The sequence below is a fragment of the Ambystoma mexicanum genome, chromosome 13, assembly GCF_040938575.1.
Source record: "Ambystoma mexicanum isolate Mex_15411 chromosome 13, UKY_AmexF1_1, whole genome shotgun sequence".
Classification (NCBI taxonomy): Eukaryota; Metazoa; Chordata; class Amphibia; order Caudata; family Ambystomatidae; genus Ambystoma; species Ambystoma mexicanum.
In genome coordinates this window covers 121,949,780-121,970,764 of record NC_090938.1, presented here as the reverse complement: position 1 = coordinate 121,970,764, position 20,985 = coordinate 121,949,780, and the positions used below count along the sequence as shown (strand labels likewise).

At 50.9% G+C, this 20,985-nt stretch overlaps 1 long non-coding RNA gene across 1 annotated transcript in view; it reads left to right on the top strand.

The window, feature by feature from the left end:
- Positions 1-20,985, top strand: part of LOC138520093 (uncharacterized) — a 95,825-nt gene that overhangs the window by 61,976 nt on the left and 12,864 nt on the right. The gene's annotated exons all lie outside the window — the stretch shown is intronic.

Here is a 20,985-nt window from a genome sequence, read left to right as displayed (position 1 = left end):
ATTTTGGGTGCTACCCCTACAACTACGCCCTCAGCCTCAGGTGTAGGGCTGGGTTCCTTGGGTGAACATAGAGTCCCTTGTGAGCATCCTTATCGGCCATTTTATGACTGGAACTCACGGATGCCTCTTCCGCACAATGTTTCGTTGCCTGCGGGTTCGGCACCTTTGATTTATGTGAATACGTCGGTGGAGGGGCCTGTGTGGCACCCTTCCCCGTTCCGTCCCTGGATTTGTCCACCTCGTGAGAGGCCTCCTCAGGTTCCGAAGCAGTCTCCGGAGGAGCCCTTTTTCGGTACTTTTCAAACGTTAATGCGTACTGACACCATGAGGGAATATTTCAAAGGGCTTTTCAGGGAGATATGTCCACCCGTGCCTCCGGCTCCACCCGTTCTCCGGTGGTTCCGCCGGCACCTCCCTTGCCTGCGGTGCCTCCCCCGACTCTTCCGCCTTTGCCCCCATTGTTCCCTGTGGACAAGGCCGCGCCCACCATGGTTCAGCAGGATCCTGACCCGTCGGATGAAGCGCAGGGCGATCAGGACAACGAGGACCTGCCCCGCTCTATTAAAGCTTTTCATGACCAGGTACTGGACATGATGTGCTTCTTAGATGTTCCGGTTCCCGAGGCACCCGCTCCGCAGGAGGGTGTGCTTTCTGGGGCCTTCACCATGTCTCCTTTGGAGCGTACCGTCCTGTTCTTGCAGAAGGACGTTATGGCCGAGGTCCGCAGGGTCTGGGAAAAGCCACACTCAGGACTTTTTGTCAATAAGAAGATTGACGTGAGATACAGGCTGCATTCTTCGGAAGAGGTGGCCCTGTCGTCTTGTCCGCCCTCCTCCTCCACAGTGGTGGCCGCGGCCACTTTGCAATCCAGGCCTGCAGCATCCTCTTCCACGACGGCTACTCAGGTTCTGGGAAAGGAGGACAAGCTCCTTGACTCCCTTGGGAGGAAAATCTTTGCCAACTCGGCCTTGGAGCTCAGGCAGGCCAATGCCGAAATTGGTATTAGCGGGAGCTAATATGCGGATGTGGAAAGGTCTGTCGGAGTTTGAGGAGTTTATCCCAGTCGAGAAGCTGGAAGACTTTAAAGGGGGCCTATCCGACGCCAGGGTCTTGGCCCAGGATCTCCTGGAGGCTGCGGCTCATCGCGTAGACACCTCGGCTCGGGGCCTTATGCTGGGGGTTGATACCTCACGGCAGGCGTGGTTGCATGCAACTAAATTCTCAAAAGAAGAGCAGGACAAGGTGTTGGACCTTCCGTTTGATTCTACAACAGATGTAGAGCTCACCAAGACGAAGGATAGCACTCAGACAGCTAAGTCCTTGTCGGTCCTGGTTAAGACTCCTTTCAAAACCCAGAGACCGTTGTCGCAAAGTCGACCTTCCTCTGGCTTTAGGGGCTTCCTCGACCGAAAATCTCGCAGAGTGGATACCCCTGTGGGGAACAACCGCCGTAGGCAACAACGGACGTGGTTTTTCTCCCGCTCCTCAGCCTACTCCTCAGGTTCAGGTGGGAATGACACGATAAACCTGCTAAATGACGGTTTTCCGCGCTCGCATGAGACCCCGGTGGGAGGACGCATTGCGTCTCATTGGGAGGCGTGGCAGACCATCACAGAAAACAGATGGGTCTTGTCAGTCGCTTGGGCGTGCTTCCGCTTACCTCTACCCCCTATCCCACCCCTCAACCCGCCTTTTCAGCTGTCGGGCTCGCCCTCCCTCAAAGCCGAGGTTCAGAAACTTCTGCACCTCAGAGCTGTGGAACCCGTTCCCCTTGGGGAGTGAGGGTAGGGCTTCTATTCCCGGCTGTTTACGGTGCCCAAACCCAACAAGGCTGGCCTGCGCACCATCCTAGACCTTTCCCAGTTCAATCTTTTCCTACCCCAAGAGAAATTGAAGATGATCACGCCCAGCCAGATATGGTCCTCCTGCAGATGGGCGATTGGCTCAGTGTGGTGGATCTTCAGGATGCATACATGCATATCCTGATTTGGAACCCACACAGGAGATATCTCTGCTTCTCTTTGGGAGAGGAGCACTTCCAGTTTCGAGTGCTTCCTTTTGGCCTCAGCTCGGCGCTGCGTTTCTTCACAAAGATGATGTCGGTGATTGCGGCCCATCTTCGTCTCCAGGGTATCCATGTGTATCTATATTTGGATGACTGGCTCTTACGCAGCCCTTGTCCGTTGGCAGCAGCGGGCAATCTCCAGTCTCTCCTTCAGCTCCTGTTCCATCTTGGGCTGTCGGTGAACTGGCGGACATCTTCCATGACGGTCTCGCAGGACCGGAATTTCCTGGGTTTTTCGCTGAAACACGATAGACTGCAGAGTGTACCTGACCGGGGACAGAATGGCCGATCTGTTAGCCAGGTGTCAGATGTTTGCGCAGTCGGAGAGCATGTCGGCCTGGTGGTTCCAGAGGCTTCTGGGCCTCATGGCCTTTTGTGTGCTGGCTCTTCCTCTTGCTCTTCTCAAGATGAGACGGACCCAGATGGCTCTTCGGAGTTCCTGGCGCCAGGCTGTGGACCCGGATTCCAAGCTGATAATGATTCCGGATTCCATGAGAGTGGACTTGAAATGGTGGTCATCTCTCAGCAATCTGTCGGTGGGTGCGGAGTTTCAGGACCCAACTCCTATGGTGACGATCACGACGGACTCCTCCCTCCTGGGGTCGGGTGCGACGTTAGATCTTTTACAAGTCTCGGACCTCTGGTCGCCTCAGGACAAGCTCCTGTGCATAAATCATTTGGAGCTTCTGGCGAACTTTCTAGCACTCAGGGCGTTCAGACCGGTCATTGCCAACAAGGTGGTCTGCATACGTACGGACAAAGTGGCGTTGATGTATATGTCTTGATGTTCAAGCAAGAGGGAACAAAGTCTCCCCCCCCCTTGTGGACCTGTCCATCCAGATTTGGGAGTGGGCCGTGCTTCATGGTGTCTGGCTGCTTGCAGTGCACATCCCGGGCCAGCTGAATGTCACAGCAGATCCCCTCAGCCGGCAGACAGTGGTCAGCTACGAGTGGGAGTTGAATGGCAGAGGTCCTCTCATGGATCTTCTTGCGTTGGGGCACACTGGAGGTGGATCTCTTCGCTACGGCGGTGAACAGGAAGCTTCCTCTCTGGGGGATGCTCTCGAGATTCCATGGCACAACATGAGAGCTTATGCCTTCCCCCCTCTACCTCTAGTCCATCGAACAATTTGGAAGCTGAAGAACTCGGTGAACTGCTCCCTTCTACTCATAGCCCCCTGGTGGCCGGCCAAGTTTTGGTTCTCAGAACTTCAACACCTGTCTGTGTATCCGCCGATCAGGTTACCGATGACCCCCGATCTTCTTCATCAAGGGGAACAGCAGATATGGCACCCCTCCCCACAATTGCTCGGCTTGGCGGCATGGTGAGTTCAGGTCTTTAGAGCATCTTAACTTGTTTACGGATAACATGCGTATTATCCAGGCAGCCAGGAAACCCTCAACCAGATCCCAATACAGGAGTAAATGGCTCAGATTCTGTCATTGGTGTTTGGGAAAGCAGTTGGACCCAAGGGTGGCTACAATTGACACTGTGCTGTCCTTTGTGTCCTCCCTAGAAGAGTCGGGTGTTCACGTTCTGTCCTGCAGAACTTACCTTTCAGCGGTCTCTGCTTATCTTTCTACAGACCAATGTTCCTACTCTCTGAGTAACTCAGTCGTCAAGAGGCATTTTGCAGGCTTGACACTCCTCTAGCCTCCAGTTCGTAGTCTGCACCCACTGTGGGACCTAAATGTAGTCCTGACGGCGCTGTGCCATAAGCCTTTTGAACCCATGGCTACGTTGGACCTCAAGTACCTATCATGGAAAGTGTCCTTTCTGGTCGCCGTTACCTCAGCAAGGCGGGTGAGTGAGCTCCAGGCCTTGTCAGTGGAGCATACCTTCTTGGTCTTTCACAAGGACAAGGTGGTCCTACGGACAAACCCTGCCTTTCCTTCTCGTCTTCTCTCTCCCCAACCCCTGATCCCTCAACCTCCTACCACCCTATCTCCCTCTGACTTCGCTAACTACTTCTCCTCCAAGATTCTTGCCCTTTGGCAAAAAATCAATCCCTCCTCAATCCCCCCTCCCCCTTCTCCCACCTCACCCTCTACTTGCATGTCTGTATTCTCCCCAGTCTCCCCTTCTGATGTTTCTCTCCTCCTCTCCAATGCCCACCCCTCGTCTGCTCCATTTGACCCTATCCCCTCCCTTCTTATCACTAAGATCTACCCTCTTCTTATTTCCTGCCTTACCTCCTTCTTCAACACCTGCCTTTCCTCTGCCACCTTCCCCTCTGCTTTCAAACATGCCACCATCATTCCGATTCTGAAGAAACCTTCTGCTGATCCCCTGCTCACCTCTAACTTCCGTCCTATCTCGCTTCTCCCATTCCTCTCTAAACCTCTTGAGCGCCTTGCCTACTCGCAGCTCTCTACCTTTGTCACTAATCTCTCTCTTCCCCCTTCTCAATCTGGCTTTCGTCCCAAACACTCTCCTGAAACAGCCCTCACTTACATCCTTAACTCCCTCCTCTCTGCCCGACACTCTAAGCAATCCTCTGTCCTTATTCTTCTTGATCTCTCTGCTGCCTTCGACACTGTTGATCATCCCCTTCTTCTCAACACTCTCTCCTCCTTTGGTTTCAAAGGATCTGTACTGAACTGGCTATCCTCTTATCTCTCCTCCCGCTCCTTTACTGTTTCCTGGGCTGGCCGCTCCTCTCCCACCGACCCTCTCGTATACGGAGTTCCCCAAGGCTCGGTGCTTGGTCCGTTCCTTTTTTCGCTCTACACCTCCCTCCTTGCCCATCTTATCTCCTCATTTGGCATCTCTCATCATTTCTATGCCGACGACACACAGCTCTTTCTTTCCTTCTCTTCCTTCTCTCCTGATCTCCACCTTAAACTTTCCTCCTGTCTTACTGCTTTTAAAAACTGGATGTCTTCTCGCTTTCTTTCGCTCAACTCTGACAAAACTGAAGTCGTTTTCTTCCCTCTCCTCCTCCTTTCATTCATTTTCCTCCCTCTAATCTCACTTTCTCCCCTCACGCTCGCAACTTAGGCTTTCACTTCAACTCTTCTCTCCCCTTTTCCCACCACATCTCACTCACCTCTCGTGCCTGTCGCTACCACCTCAATAATATTCGCAAAGTTCGCCCCTTACTTTCCATGCTACTAAATTTTTAATCTCCTCCCTTATCTTTTCTCGCCTATTCTGCTGCTCCTTCTTCACATCTTGCCCCCATCAAATCTATCCCTCTGCCATCCGTACCCTCTGTCTCATCTCCCCCCGAGACTCCATCTCTGCTTCCTTATCCTCCATTGGCTGGCTCCCCTTTCACTCTCAACTTAAATTTCATTTTCTCTGCCTAGTCTTCAAATCACTCCAGGATCTTGCTCCCCCTTATCTCTCTTCCCTTCTCTCTTTCTACACTCCCTCTCGCTCCCTCTGTTCCGCTGACCACTTCCTCCTCACTGTTCCTCCCTCCCCTTGTGCCTCCTCCTGTTGCCACTCCTTCCAACACCTGGCCCCCCTCCACTGGAACTCCTTACCTCTCTCAATCCGCTCTATCCCTACCTTTTCCTCTTTCTGCACGTCCCTTAAATCCCTCCTTCTCCATTCCCCTCCATGATACCCCTCCCTCTTCTTGCTCCCCCTCTCCATCCCTTTCCCTCTTCCCCCCCTTAAGCCTCTCCCTTCTTTTTCCCCCTCCCCATCCTCACCCTCACCCCTCCTTGCCTCCTACTCCTGCTACCCTCCCCCCTCCCCCCCACTTCTCTCCCCCTTCCCTCTGACTGAACAGGGCCACAGCGAGTGTGCCGGCACTCGCAACCTGTAGTAGTGCAGTAGTTTTACCCCTGAGCCGGTGTGCTCCCCCGCCACGATTGTGGTGTCATGAATTTCCCATCTGGGAATAAGTCAGCGACTGCTCTGTAGCCTAGCTCTCCCCAGTGTGTCGCCACTGTGGTGTCCCAAGTGGGACCCAATCCAGGGAATCTCCATAGAGGGAGCCATTTGTAATTTGGATGTACCTTAGTACTCGATGCTAGTATGTGGCACCAGGCCAGTAGAGTGGCAGAGACTGGATCATACAGGCAGTCCTCTTTATATGTGCGATTCATGATGAGTGTTTTGAGATCTGATTCGCCAGTTGCTAGGCGCTCATGTTTTACATGTTGTGGTTGTTGATTTTCCCCATACCAGCAAGAGGCATACTGGGCTCGTGCCGCCAGCCAGCATAGTTCTAGGTTGGGGGCTGCGAAGTCCCTCTTGTCATATGGCAGAGTCATGTCCAACCATTTCTTCCATACCGCAACGACGTGCCACAGGAATTGCGCAGTGTCCGTGTAGTTTGGTGAAGACGGGCTTTCCCGGCCAAACAGGGACATTGGCAAATATTTATAGGAGTTTTGGTACTAGCACCATCTTTACCATGGATAATTTGCCAGCCATCATGATTGGGAGCGCACGGCATCTAGTCAGATTGCTCTCCACATAGGTCTCCATTGCACCATAGTTATCTATCAGTAGAGCTGGTTTCGCCCCAGACACCCTTACCCCTAGGTATTTTATCCCGTTGTGAAACCATCAGAGGGGATATATGCCTCTCGGTTCCATGGTGTTGCTAGTGAGTGGGAATATTTTTGATTTGGTATAATTTATTGTGAACCCAGGAAAGTCTCCCAAGTGAATCACAACACGAAGGATAGGGTCGAGATTTTCCTGAGGGTCTCTTACATATAGCAGGACATCATCTTCTTAAAGTGATACTATCTCCGTCTGGCCCTTTGAGGCGGATTCCCAGATGACCATGACGGGAACGGATCATGTCAGCCATCGGTTCAGTGGCTAGAGCAAAGAGGATCGTGGAAAGTGAGCATCCCTGCCGTGTGCCCCTACTTAGATCAATGGGTAACGATTTGTAAGAGTTGACTAATACATAGGCTGTGGGGCATGTGTATAGAAGTTTAATGTACTGAAGCATTTCAGGGCCAAATCCCATTTTTCCGAGGACCGCCCATGGATACTCCCAAGAGACCATGTCGAACGATTTATAGCTGCCACTGCCTCCGCCTTCAGGTCTATTCTTGCCATGACGTCAAATAGACTCCTAATGTTCAGCAATGTTGACCTGCCCGGTACAAAGCCCCCCTGGTCATTGTGTATGATGTGGGGCATTAGATGGAGAAGTCTGTTTGCAAGAGCGTTGGTGAAAACTTTAGTGTCCACATTCATAAGGGGAGGGGTCTGTAAGACCTGTATTTGCTACTTGGCATTTGTTACTTGGCTTGTCGGGTTTGAGGAGGGTGGTTATGGTGGCATCTCGCAAGGAGGTAGGGAGGATGGTGTCACAAAGTGACTCCATCCATACCTCAAGAAGGCGCGGAGCAAGTAGGGCTCTATGCTCTTGTTGGAATTCGGTTGTGGGGCCTTACTCTTTGGTAGGTTGGTTATCACCGTTAGTGTCTCCTCCAATGACAAGGGGGCCTCGAGACCTTCCATAGCTTGCGTGCTCAAGCATGATGAGGGGATCCCTTCGAGGAGGAACTGTACGGCATGTGTGTCATGTTGTTGCACAGAGGCGTACAGGGAGCTGTAAAAGTCTGAGAACACTCATAGGATTTCCTGGTCTGACCACTGGGGGTTTCCCAGAGCATCTGTAATACAGTCTACCTGGGTACGTCCGCTCTCAGATTTGGTTAGTCTGACTAGGCTTCTATCCAGTCTCTCCCCCTCTCTATATTTCCTAGCTGCTTGTGGACGCGAGAATTAGCGCACCTCCCTAAGGGCATGCGCCTCGAATTGCTCCAGTTCGGAGCGTATCTGCGCTGGAACCTGTGGGTTTGAGTGGTCGGAGTATTCTTGTTTCAGGGATTTGTGTTTAGTTTCGGAGCGCTGAAGGTAATTTCTTGTTGTTTCCAGGACCCCTGCTTCCCTAGAAATTGACATACCACAGATGTAAACTTTGTTGGCCTCTCAACGAACTCCAGTGGTGGTTTCCCCAGCTTCATTACAGGCAAAGTATGTCTCTATGGCTGAGCGAATCTCTGCCTTGAATACTACGTCCTTGAGTGCTTCTGATTTGAACAGCCAGGCGTTACCCACCCCAGGGGGCCTTCCTGTAGATCGGGTCAGTACCACTGGGGAGTGGTCAGACAGGGTGCTGGGTAGTATTGTAACGTTCCCTACTCTGCCCATTATATGTCTATACATGATGAGCTGTTGTGCACTGATGAGTAGAATGTGTATTGTCGCTCTTGTGGGTGGAGTGCCTGCCATTTGTCACTCACTTCCAGGTATTCCATGTGTGTCAGGAGTTGCTGAGCCTCCCGCGATTGGGGTCTGGGAGCCACACTGGTCCTGTCCATATCCTGGTCCAGGATTAGGTTCCTATCGCCCCCTCCCTCACCCCCACAGGATTGGAATCCCAGTGTACCCAGTGAGGATTGATACTACTTTATCAAAGAATTCCGGGGTGTCAATGTTGGGGCAGTAGGTGTTGACCAGTAACAATTTGAGCGGATATATACCTCTTGGTTGCGTGGTGTTGCTAGTGAGTGGGAATATTTCTGATTTGGTATAATTTATTGTGAACCCAGAAAAGCCTCCCAAGTGAATCACATCACGAAGGATAGGGTCAAGATTTTCCTGAGGGTCTCTTACAAATAGCAGGACATCGTCTGCATATAGTGATACTATCTCTGTCTAACGCAGCCATTGCCGACTGTGAGAGGGCTGGAGCCCGTCCTGCCTTAAACTGCAGGAGCAGTTCGCTGAGCCGCCTGACCCGTATTAACTACGGTATTTTCTGCAGGCACCCCTTCCCATCACATCCATTTGCTAGTGTTACCCCTTTTGGGTGTGTGCCCTATATGCACCTATATGCCCATGCTGCTTGCTGAATCTAACTGAAGCATCTGCTTCCATCGTCCTGTGATGGAGCGGGCATCAACGCCTAACCTCAAAATTACTGGCACGATGCGGGATGAAACCGAGGCTACTCGGTTTCTAGGCAACAGCGTGCCTTATCTGCTAGCCCCCGCCTCTGTCAGGCAGAAGCCGGCCTTGAGGAAGAAGGCCTAAGGAAAAGGGCTTCCTGTTTGCCGACAGACCCTGCATAACGTCCGACAAAGGTACGCACTCCTCTTGATCACACCTTCCTCTCACAAGTCATTCAAGTCATATTGTTGCAGAGACCCACCCGCGACCATTCCTAAATGCACATACTCTGCCGCCAAAACTTTTTGCTCCTCCGTGCTGTCGTCTAAGGCCCAACAATACTCTGCATTGACCACCGCGCATGTTGACTATGCCTGAAATTAACACTGCCACTATCGGTCACCTGTCATGCCACTCTCCCCCTGTGGAGGATTATTATTGTCTGACTGCATACTGTAGCGCTGTCCACCTGTGCTAACTGTTAACTGTCTTATTCTCCTGGGTTTCTATTTTGCCCATTTTGTGCCCACTGAAGTAGCTTACTGCTCATTTTGTGCCCATTGAACTAGCCTACTGCTCACATTGTGCCTATTGAACTAGCCTGCTGCTCATTTGTGCCCATTGAACTAGCCTACTGCTCATTGTGTGCCCATTGAACTAGCCTACTGCTCATTTTGTGCCCATTGAACTAGCCTAATACTCATTTTGTGCCCATTGAACTAGCCTACTGCTCATTTTGTGCCCATTGAACTAGCGTACTGCCCATTTTGTGCCCATTGAACTAGCGTACTGCTCATTTTGTGCCCATTGAACTAGCGTACTGCTCATTTTGTGCCCATTGAACTAGCCTACTGTTCATTTTGTGCCCATTGGACTAGCCTACTGCTCATTTTGTGCCCATTGAACTAGCCTACCGCTCATTGTGTGCCCATTGAACTAGCCTACTGCCTATTGTGTGCTGCTTGAAGTACCCCAACTATTAGCAAATCTCCCGCCACAAAATGCACACCAATACCCACAGCCTTTACGTTATCAGTACACTATTTGTAACTAGTCTCCTTGTGTACTGCGACTGGCTCCCACCCTCTGGTGCTGCACAAGCCCCACCTAACCTGACCAAAATGTCAGTATATAGCCTTCCTGTCATTGGCCAACCTAGCTACTCGACCATATCGAGCTCACATGCAAGCAATCCTTGCACCTTAAAAGACAGAGGGCCTCATTACACGGTAGGCGGTAGGGTTTTACCGGTACCGGTAAGGGCACCGGTACCAGTACACCCCCACTGACTTACTACGAGTTCCCTTTGTGGGACCCGACTTTAACGGCTGGTTTTACCAGCCATTAAAGTAGTGTGCCGCAAAGGGACCTCAGAGCTAATTACGGTACCGCAATTTGCGGTACCGTAATTAGCACCTTCCCCATTCCCATTATGCCCTATGGGGGCAAAAATGGGAATGGGGAAGAGCCTTGGTGAATGAGGAATTACCGCCCCCGCTCACCTTGGAGTAGGGCGGTAATTCCGCCATCCACCAAGGCGGACACGGTAAAAAACCGGCGGCAACCATGGCGCTAATAGCGCCATGGTTACCGCCTACCGTGTAATGAGGCCCAGAAACTCCAGACTCCGCGCCAGACTAACCAAACTTTACGAACCCCTGACGAGATATTCAACAAACAAGAAAATGAACCTCCATACCTGTGAGAAGTTCAACAATGCCAACCATGTCACTATCCTGCCTCACCCGTATGCCACCTCAAAGCAGCATACCGTGCATAAACCCAAGATAGTTGACTTAATACCGACCACTTCTATCCATACCATAGCCACAACTGAGGCCCACCCACTTAAAGGAGCCCTTATAAACGCTAGTTATCAGGTTGCCCATGCAACAGACATTTCTGACCCTGATATTAGCAGACAACCTGTACTTCCTTGCCATCTCTGATACATGGCTACATGATGCGGCAGGACCATTGCGCTCGCTAGCTGTCCAAGACGGTTGTACAATATTTAGACAGGACAGAGATAAAATACGAGGCAGAAGTATTGCCATTATATCCAAAACAAGCGCCTCTCTGAGACCAGCTCCCCCACAAATTATGCAACCCTGCAAAGTCCTCACCGTTAATCTCCCTCTAATCAACTCTCAGACCCTCACTATCCATTTAATCTACAGACCTCCTCGGCCACTTGGGACATTTTAGGAGGACATCTACACCTTGCTATCCAACAACCTTAAAACCACTACCCAACTATTACTACTAGGCGACTTTAACTTAGGATTTAATGACCCGTCAGATAAGCACACCTTAAATATAGCTAATATCCTGTCAGAACTTGACCTTTCCCAAAAAATTAACAAACCCACTCACAATAAAGGGAGAACCCTAGATTGGGTAGCTGACTACAATTGTACTGCCAACATCACCTCCATCTCCCCACAATTGTGGACATACCACTTCCTTGTGTCTTTCACACTGTCTACTACTAGACCACACCCTCTGGTCACACCAATTGCCCCACCTTGTTTAACAAGGAATAAATAGAACATCACATTGGACAAAGTGATCCCTGCCATTCTCCCGACCCTTAAACCATTGGCTGACAACCTGGATCCGGGCACATTGGTCAATGAGTACAATACAATTATTCTAACCGCTCTTGACAAATGTGCTCCACTTAAACTCACACCTAGCAAGCCTAAATCTCACCTAAACAAGTGTTTCACCCCTCAGCTAAGGGACCTATGACTCCTAAAGAGGAGAAACCGCCCGGAGACTACTCCCTTCAGAAGATAACAAGTCCAAACTAACTAAAATCTCTTCCCAACATAAAAATGAAATCTGCCTGGCTGAACGTAATTTCTACAATGAACAGATCTCAAACGCCAATTGCAGCATGAAGGAAATATTCATCATATTAAAAGAATTAGTCTTCCATCCCTACACCTGATATCTGCATCAAAAATAAAACATGGTGCTCAGATATTCAACAGGCACTTTCCAACAAAGTAACTACGCTCCAGAACAAAATAGTAAAAAAAAAAGCCTCCCTTAACTCGCTATCACAACCGAACAATCTAAACCTCCCCCCTAGTGAAACATCATCTGACCGTCCCGTCAGATTCCACTTCACTAAAACATCCATACTTGAGGTAGAAAAGGTCATTCTCTCAAGCCTTCCAACTGCCAAGCCGACCTATGCCCAGCACAGATTATAAAAGATGCAGCAAGAGATCTTGCCCCTTTTTATCTCCAAACCTATCAATGCCTCTTTCTCATCTGGCATCATTCCCACTAACCTGACGGAATCCTGGGTGCTCCCACTGTTAAAGAAGCAACCCCTAGATCCACTAATTTCTACCAATTATCGTCCCATCACGACGGTACCCTACCTGCTCAAAATACTTGATAAAATTGCTTATACTCAGATCCATAAATATTTGGAACTCCTTAAACTCTTGGGTGCAAGACAATCAGAATTCTGCCCCTTACATTGTACGGAAACCGCCCTCATCGACTTGAAAACTCAGGTTGATGAGCTAAGAGACAAAATTGCCCTCCTCTTACTACTAGACAATTCGGCCGCATTCAACCTCGTGGATCACAAGGTTTTATGCGGCCACCTGGACTCAGCGGCCCACTTCTCCACAGAGGCCATTAGATGGATAGAATCTTTCTTGAGCGACAGAACCATGAGGGTCTTCTCCCCCTCAGCAGTGGCTGACCCTATCACGTGTGGTGTCCCCCAGGGCTCTTGTGTCTCCCCTACGTTATACAATATATTCTCTAAGCCCCTGTTCGATGATCTGGACTTTCTGGGTATCGCCTACACTAACTACGCAGATGATACTCAGATTCTCCTCTCACTTTCCGGGGATTACGACAAGGATTTGGCACTGGTGAACAGAGTGTATCTCATCATCCAGGCATGGATGGCCACCCACGGTCTATGCCTGAATGATGACAAGACAGAGTTTATCATCCTGGGCACCAACACCAACCTTAAGAAATTAGGCCAGGAGTACTCATCATTCACCATTGACGGGAACCTCATCAAGGTGGCTAAAGAGGTAAAGACCATTGGCTTCTACCTTGACACCACCCTCTCCTTCGACAAACAAGTGAAATCAATGGCCTCTGCCACTGCCTACACTTGTAAGCTCATTAGGACTGGCAAGCCTTTCTTGTCAAATGACAACTGAATGATCCTGGCCAGAGCTCTAATACTCTCTAGGCTAGATTATTGCAAGCCCTCTAAATCGGCGTCAAAAGGACATTATTCAGAGGATACAAATCCTCCAAAACAACAACATAAGAGCTGCACTTGGTGTGACCAGAAGATCACACATCTCAGCGACCAGGCGCCAAAACAACTGGCTCTCGGCCCATAATAAAATCCTTCTAAAAACTGCATCCCTCACCCACAAAGCACTAAACAATGCGGCCCCCAGCTATCTCACGGATAGACTACATAGGAGAACATCCACCAGACCTATGCGACTTGGCAACGCCAATTGCCTCATCATACCCAGATTTAGGCTCGCTAAGGCTGGTGGTAGTAGCTTTCCTGTGAAAACAGCCAAACTTTGGAACTCCTTGCCACACCCTCTTAGAGAAGATCAACCTTTCCTGAATTTTAGACGCAACTACATTAACTTGCTCAAATCCACGGATCTTTAGGTTTAATTGCTGTACTATTCACTCAAAGTATTTCTTGACACATGCCTGCTGTATTTATGTATCTTTCCTGCTTATAACCTGTATATATGTTTTATTCTTGCCTATATCCTGTAACTCTGTAACTTGAGGCTTGCACATGCTTATTGCTGCGCCCTGATACCTCTGGGTCTGGTGGGCATTAGAAATGAGTAAACAAACAAACAAACTCCATCCAGAAGGCAGTGTAGAATAACATAGCACCTGCCGGGGTCTAAGTATTTATATTTTAGGGCAGATTTGTGAATTAGTGAAATGACCCCCCCCCCAGATTGGGTGGAGTACGAAGTGGAAAACCTATTTGCCCTCCATGTTGGTGCGATGCCCGAGGACGACGACGACTCCTTGGTGTGTGTCTCCTATAGGAGAAGAACTTTTACTTGATGCCTATTCGCATAAGCCATGATTTTGCATGATTTAGTGAAGTTCCCTTTCACCCTAACATTCCACATCATCACTTTCAATTCCATTGTGGTAGATTTGTTGTTTTGGTTGGGTGCCCCACCGACCTATGACTGCTAGTTTCGTCTTTACAGATTCAACCATTTCCAACATTGTACTCTGCTGCCATTGTCTGGGATCAGTATCTGAGCTTCTATGAATTTAACCGCCTCGTTCGGGACCGTAATAAAAGTACATTTGGCCTTGGAATCTCAGACGGTCTGGAAACAGCATTGTGTATTGGATGTCTCGGGCCGGAGTCATTTCTTGGCTCCAATGAACTGATGCCTCTCATGCTGAACCGAAATTGAGAAATTTTGAGAAAATCCATATTGTCTGAGAGCCGAGTCGCAGTTTTTCTCTCTGATGAGGCGTAGGAGATGATCTCTGTCACGGAAACCTAGGATTTTCGTGATGATGGGTTGCAGGAAATCGCCTGGTTTAGGTTTAGGTTTGGGGGCAAGCACATGGTGGGGCTGCTCCACCGCGAAGAACGGGGAGAGTACAGAAGCTCCAAGTAGATTCTTGTGTAAATTGTCCACTGCCTGTTCCATGCCCCCCGATAGTGCATCCTCAGGGACCCCGACTATCTTAATGTTATTTCTCCTGGAGCGTGATTCTAAATCGTCACAATTGGATTTCACGACTTTCATGTCCTTCACCAGGATTGCCACTGTATCTTGGAGGCCTTGTACAGTGTCTTCCGTCGCCCCAATCCTTGTGTCCGCCTCTATGATGCGTACAGCTTCCTTAGCAAGCTGTGACCTCATGGATGATACATTATACCGTCCAACTTCTCATGAACAATTGCAAAACCCTTGGCCATGGCCTCCATCATGTGAGTGAGGTCGGGAGGAGGGTTCATGGTTGATTGCATTTGCTCCAAATGAGAGCTAGTTGAGAGCTCTGGGGCTTCACATGGAGCCACTGTAGCAAATGTGTCCATGGCCCATGTCTTCTTCCTGCTACCTGTGCCTTTAGTCATGGTGGTTGGGCTGGTGGGCTGCCATGGGGGAGGCACCAGGATCTCAGACAGGGAGCCCCCACCAGCCACTGCCTCTCCTTGAGCACAAGTCAATGCCCCAAAATTGGTGCAGGTTCCTTTGAGGGAGGTTGCTGGCACAGTGCAGTATGCCCTGGATCCTATGGGTTTGGGGTCCCGCAAGGAGAGCTAGTAGCGGCTGGGTGGTTCAGTAGGTGGGCGAGCCATGGGTGTCCTCTCCCTCCCTGTTGCTCATCAACCATGCGGGTATCTGGGTGGGTATATAGACTGGGCAGAGGGTCACAGGGCTGCTGGTCCAGTGCAGCCAGGGGCCCATTCCACTGCCTATATGTGTAGGTGATTGGGAGTTGATGTTGCACATGGTCCGGGGCACTCACCGGAAGCACCCTGTGGCGAGCGGGTGATAAGCTCTCTCTGTCTGGCCGGTTTCAGGATGTGATGCGAGGCAGAAATGGGGCTGCAGGCCGCGGGCTCATCCAGCTGCGCAATGTCCCAGGTTGCTGGGGTTCAGCGTCTGCAGAAGCGAGGCTGTGGCCGTGGTGGCCGATGTCCCATGCACGCGCCTTGCTGCCTTAGTGTTTCCGCAGCTCCTCCCCCTTTGGCGCGGCGAGGCTGTAGCAGGCTGCTAGGTCAGTTTCTCTCTCCGCAGGGGCCAGTTGGTCTCCTCACTGATGCCCCAAGTTGAAATGCCCACATTAAAATATTGCTGCCGCCACCACTTCCAAATTTTCGGCAGAGCTGCAGGACTCGGCAGCCATCATGCTGAATGCTCAGCAGCAGCCCTTTGCAAAGTTGCCTTCAGCCAGCCCGCAAAGGGTAGAAAAAGCTCACCCAAACACCACCATGCAGGAAGGCCAATGCCTTTGACTTCACATTGGAAAGCCATTCATCATTTTTGAAGGAAAAAGATATGATGCCATACAGCAACAGAGAGCGCAACAAGTAAGGACTAAGACCCTCATCGTGGGTGCTGCCCATCTTCCATGGATAGGATCGCCATCTTGGAAGTACTGCAGCATGTACAGGGTCATGTAGAAAGACCAATTGACATACACACTCTGACGTTTGTGTCACTCATACATTTCCTTGCCACTGATAGCCTCCAGCACTCGATAGGCATGTTGTATAGCATGTCACAGTGACTAATGTCACACATGTTGTGTTGGTGCTCACATTGCACTACCCACCACCACAGAAGCTATCAGGGCCATCAAAGAACAATTATTGGCCAATTTTCTAACATCCTTAGTGTCCTGGACTGAAAACAGGTACCAAGAGCAGATCTACAGGGATCATATTATATATCAGACCCTCATATTGCAGATGACCTGTGATACTGACCTAGCCATGACCCACTTGTGTACCTGGTTTCCAAGATTGACTCATGATGCCATGGTAATGGACAACAGCACCCTGCCAGCCTAAATGGCCACAGACAGTCTCCTTCTTGGAGACTTTAATATCCACCTGGATGCTTCCTGTCCTTCCTTTGGACTCTTTTGCGACCTCTGCAACTCTCTCACTCTCTATCCTCCCCTCTGGCCCAACTCACTCTGCAGGGCACACTCTTGATGCTCTGACCTCTACAGACCACCTCCTTTCTGTCTCTCTCACCACTCCTCTCTCCTGAAGTGACCACTTTGTCCTCTCCTCCCAGCTCACTCTCTCCACCCCCCAGGCCAAGCCAACTCCAGCACTGCCATCTACCTTCTCGGTTACCCGACCAGTGAAACGCGTGTCAGTTGAGGCTTTCGCCACCACTTTCTCGTGCCCCTCCCCCTTCGGCTGAGTCACACCCTGACACAGCCCTTTCTATGCTCCACTCTGCTATGTCCGATATTCTTGATGTTTTTGCCTCTGTATGAGGATCCGCTTGAAGCCCAAAGCTAAGTGCAACTCCTGGTATGACTCAGACCTCGTCACCCTTAAACGCAAGTGCACGGTGGCTGAGAGGAAATGGCGTGCTTCCTGTACATCCTCTGACAAACTGACCTGCCGCCTGCTCCAAAGGCAATACCGGCTCTCTGTCCGCACCAAGAAGAGAGCCCACATCCAAGCCCGTGTCTCGGCGCCATCCAAAAACTCAGCCAAACTCATTAAAATCTGCAAGGAGCTGGCCAACCCTGCTGCAGTCTCTACCTCTCCTGTCCCCTCCCAGGCTCTCTGCACAGCCATGGCTTCTCATTTCATCTCTAAAACTCAGGACATCCTGTCCTCTCTCTCCTTCTACTCCCCTCTCTTCTCTTCCTCTGGCCCTTCTGTGGCGACCTCTCCTCCATCCTTCTCTGCCTTTCCCATGTTCTCCCCATACAAGGTCTCTAGACAAATTTGATCTATGAAAGTCTTGTTAAAACAGGTTCTCCCCTGTTCCTCTAAAACCATCAAGGACCATATTGACACCCTGGCCCCTGCGTTGGCTGACGTCTGCAATCACTCCTTTGCCACTGGAGTCTTACCCTTCCCCCTGAAGCACTCCCTTATGTACCCTCTTCTTAATAAACCCACTGCTGACCCCTGCTGTCCTGCCAACTACCGCCCAATCTCCATCACTCCCTTCCTGCGCAAACTCCTGGAAAAGCTGGCCATCTCCCAGCTTAATCTTCACACTGAATTGGTTGGTTGTCTCCATGACCATCAGTCTGGCTTCAGAGCTGCCAGAAGCATGGAAACTGCTCTCCTGAACATCCGTGAAGCCCTGCTTTCCAACCTTGACTCCAATACCCCCTGTGTCCTCATCTTACTTGATCTGTCTTCTGCCTTTGACACCGTCAACCATGCCATCCTGCTCAACCGTCTCTGTGATAACCTGGGTATCACTGATCAGGCCCTGGCTTGGCTGACCTCTTTCCTCTGCAATCGACCCTCCCAGGTTTAACTGGGGTCCTTCCTCTCCTCTATCTCTACCTGTGGTGTTCCCCAGGGGTCTAACCACTCTCCCTGACTGTTCAACCAATACCTTGCACTTCTTGCCCACCGCATTGCCGCTCGCTTCCCCAACTTTCAGTGCTATCCGGATGACACTCAGCTCATTTTCAGGCTCCCTTCCGCCACCTCTTCTTCTTGTCTTATTTCTGACTGCCTGTCTGCTATCCAGGAGTGGTGTGCCGCCAATGATCTCTGCCTTAATGCCAGTAAGACTGAGATTCTCCTCATCGGCACACCTGCTCCCTCCTTTCCTCTCGCTCTCTGGCCGAACGCTCTTGGCCCTCTTCCTTCTCCCACCTGTGAGGCTAAAAATATCGGTTTCATCTTCGACTCCACTCTCTCCTTCTCTACTCACATCTCTGACGTCTCTAAGAAGTCATACTACCAGCTGGACCTCCTCAGAGGTATTCTTCCTTTCCTCTCCTTCCCCCAGAAGCTCACTGTCTCCAGAGCTCTGGTTCTCTCTAGGCTGGATTACTGTAACAGCCTCTTTCTAAATCTGCATTGTCCACAAGGTCTTCTGGGGTCTGGGGCCTCAATAACTCCAACTCTCTCTTCCTAAATATCTTCCCTCTCGAGCTCTTCGCTCATCCGCCTCCAACTCCCTCAGGGTCAGTCGCTTCTCCAAGCAACAAGTTAGTGGTGGATCTATTTCTTCAGCTGGGGCCTCCCTCTGGAACAGCCTCTCTGCCTCCCTGAAACTTGAGGCGAACCATCTCCGGTTCCGGAAGCACCTCAAGACCTTGCTTCTGCTTTCTCTCCTCCTCCCCCCTGCTGAATTCCGATTCTGATCTCTGGCCCAGGTCCACTCCCCGCCAGCTGCACACCTGCACTGCCTCCCGGGCAACCTGTGCACTTGGGGGCTGTTTCTGTATCCCTACAGTCCCCACCAGCTACTGACATTTGATGTCTGCACTCCTGCACTTGCCACTAGCTGGCCGCACTTTTACGTCTGTTTTATTTATTTTATTTATTCTTTACTGTTGATCATGTGTATTGCCCTGCCCCTTCTCCATTCCCCTTGCACTGACCCTCTCCCCCTGCCCTTGCACTTGCGCGATCTCATGTCACTGGGCCTCGTAAGATCATTGTCTTTGTCTTCCCTCTGTCCCCCCTCCCTTGCCTCGTCGCGCCTTGAAACACTTGTGTGTAGGTGCGTTATAAATGCCATATCATATCACACACAACAGCAGATGTACCTTTTAGGTATATGAGTACACCAGTAAATTAATGGTCAGAAAAAGAAGGGTGTTTATCCTGTTGGAATACAGTGGAGAATGGGGTTGTGCATGCAGATGGAGTACAACAGATGTGAGGGGCTGTACGTTAAACAAACTGGATTCTGCACTGCAGGAGTAAAAGGAGGAGTACGGGTAAAATGGCCCACTCCACACTCACATTCCTACAAACCAAAACACAACGCAATCATAAAGGTAAAACAGGGACAGTTAAGAGATAAACCTTCTTTGCCTCTTTGTGGTAACGTGGGCCGCTGCAAGGCTTTACTCTTAGGAGGGGTGCGAAGGCGAACCAGTAGTGACCCAAACAACACAGTATCACAGTCCAAAATAAAGGGAATGTCCAATCAAGGTTCTATAAAAATATGTATACTTTAATCAAACACACCACCTGCAAGTAGGGCGAATAGAAAAATACTACACAAAAGCTCACCCCAGGAGACCACCAGGGGGCGCAGACGCGATGGTCGCCTAAACCACCGTCTCCCTCTCCGAGCCTGCAAAATGACATCTTTTCGGTGATTCAGGGAGAACTTATTGGGAATTTGTCACGAGGAAAACTCCAAAGGACGAATGAGCACCTTAAAATTGAGCGTCCTACAGAAGAAACTTGAGAAAACGCTGTGATCAGCATCTCTCTGGTGCACCCAGGCGAAGGAAAGGAGAAAGCCGGGACAGAGGGAAAATGGCGGCCGCCGCTCGCACTACACGCCGAGATCTGTGACCCGGCGTCCCCGCCAGCGAGACCAGCAGCGGCCGTTGTCTGAAACGCAGGAGACTGCCCTGGCCCTTGGTGGGGTGCTGGGGCGGGGGAGGCGGGGCCCGGATCGGACGTCAGCTGGCCATGCGCTCTGTTCGCTGGCACACACAGAAACCGGCTGAGAGACTGATGCCGGTGGGAGCGACCCGGCGGGGTTAAGCGGTGGATCCCCCTGGGATTGCTGGCGTCTATCCTGCCCCCCCCGCCGGCCCCTGCTTCGGGCCCTCATTTTACAAAGGCGGCATTGGTTGATAGTGATCTGCGCGCGGGGGCGAGCCCCTCCGCACCTCCGTGTCCACAGGGCAGCCTCTGATCCTTGGCTCCTGTCCCCACGGTGGAGTGCCCCCCTTCGGTTCCGAGCACCAGATCCTCGCCCATCACCCCACGGGGCTTGCGACATACAGCCCGGCTGCGCTCAGGGCTCCCAGGAAACACAAACCATCCTCGCCCAGGGTTGGGAGGCCCTCGGTTTCACGCGCGGCCCCCCGCATCCGCCTCTTCATCCTGGACACAGAGCCATACAGCAATGGCTCCTCATTATATTGTATAAGGACAGAGTCCTCTCTTCTTCTCCTCTTTTGGAAGTACACTTCAATACTCCCCACGGAGTGTGCACCCTACGAAGTGCCTGTATAGCTGCCCAGAAGTGCTCTGCGCCCTCCTCAGTGGTCATGGGGTGTGACTGGGCAGTAGTGTGCAAGCAGCGGTAAGTGGAATAGCAAGGGGCAATGGACTGCAGAGCGGCATCATAAGTGCAATTTCAGTGTTCAATTAACCGCCAATACACAGTAAGAGCTAACTGAAGTAACGTAGCACAATAACCTGAACAAGGAAAAGATTCCCTCTGAAGTCTGCTGATCCTTCTTGCAGTAACAGGTGCCTGGGCGCTTTGCCAGAGACAAGGCTGGATCCACGAACCCCGACGGCTTTGCGGAGGTTTAGGCGTACCAA